The sequence below is a fragment of the Dasypus novemcinctus genome, chromosome 12 (assembly GCF_030445035.2).
Source record: "Dasypus novemcinctus isolate mDasNov1 chromosome 12, mDasNov1.1.hap2, whole genome shotgun sequence".
Classification (NCBI taxonomy): Eukaryota; Metazoa; Chordata; class Mammalia; order Cingulata; family Dasypodidae; genus Dasypus; species Dasypus novemcinctus.
The window spans coordinates 752,569-754,153 of NC_080684.1; positions in this window are offsets into that span (position 1 = coordinate 752,569).

The window sequence follows — 1,585 nt, forward strand, 5'->3', positions numbered from 1 at the left end:
TCTTGGCAAATTAGAAATCTTGAGGGTGAGGGTGAAGCTGAGAACCACTATGCAACATTAAATGTATATATTGCACTGGCACTGAATGCTTCAGAAAGTCCTCAACTTCTGCTAACCATTCCTTCTTCCCATAATCTAATCCATTATCCTTTGGGGTTAAGGCTGCCTCTCAAGGTAAATCTCTAAGCTCTCATTGTTCTCCCAAATTCCTCTAAATGTGTTGACTGGTTTCCTGCAGGACCTCTTCTGGCTGAAGTTATACTGGGAACCTCTCAACCCCTCTGACTGCACATATCAATGGGAAGTGCTACAGCCTCTACATCGAGCTGCATTCATCCTTCTCTGTGTTCTATATCTTCTCCAATTTGGCCTAGGAGAGGTCCAGTAAAAGTGCCAATCTGGTTTCGCTTTCCTGGCAGATCCACTTTACTTATCTGTTATTCTTGGTTAAATTTTTGCATAATGCTGATCCACCCATATAAATAAATAAGTGGAATGCTGTAGGAGCCAAAAGTCTGTAAATAATTATAAAAACTGAAATAATTCTTTAAAAAAAAACTTTTAGTTTATACCTGAGCTCTGTCCCAAACTTGTCAGCTGAGGTTGGACAAGATACTGCTCTTCTCTGCTTCTTGTTTCTGAACTGTTTAAGGGAGAAATTTGAAATGGACCTGTGTTTTCCACACTGCAACTCTTTGGAGCCCCAACCCTTCCAAGGAATCCCCAAAAGCTTTTGCAGATGGATTTGGGCAAAATAATTTCTGGAGCAAAGTATAATTTAAAGACCAGTAGGCTCTGTGATTCCTTAAGTCCCTTCCAGTATGAAATGTGTGAGATTTTATGATGTTTCTAGGAAGAAAACTGGCAACAGTGAGTGAGATGGGACTGAGCTGTCTACACTGAGTCAGAACAACCAGCATTGAGGCCAAATTTGGTGCTGAGTGGGCTGAGGTTTGGGAAGTTGGGCAAGAACAGACATTTAGGGACAAAATCATCATCAGGTCAGTCTGAAGTTATGGTAGATTGGGTACAGCACCTGGGAATGAGATAACTGGGTTGTATTGAAACAAATTGACCTTGTCAGCTGGATTGATCAATAGAAGCTTATCATTGAGAGTCACCCTGGCCACACAGCCTGTCCCAGCGTACTGGTGCAATGTGATTGTGTGTGTGTGTGTTTGTGTGTGTGTGTTGGGGAAGTAGATTTGGTTGCCTGAGGCACTAGCTTCTTCTTTGATGCCCAATTATCTTCTGTTCATTTTGGGTGAACTCTGAACTTCATAGGGAGTATGGATTCATCATCAAAAATCTTCTTGCCCTGATCTCTCAGGACCAGCACCTATTTGAGAGTTTTGGGAAATTCATGTTTCTTTGATAGTTACAAGCAAAGACATAGGAAAATATTCGGTTCAGTCATATGCTCATTGATCTTTCCTTTACCTAGTGTTCTTTGCTTTCCAACAAAACAAATGATTTTAGCTAACTTAAGTAAAAAAGAACCTTGAAGCATGTTAGATACCTCTAAAGAAAAGGCAGAATGACAGACAGCTCCAAGGACTAGAGTCGGGAAACCTCCTGGATTCAA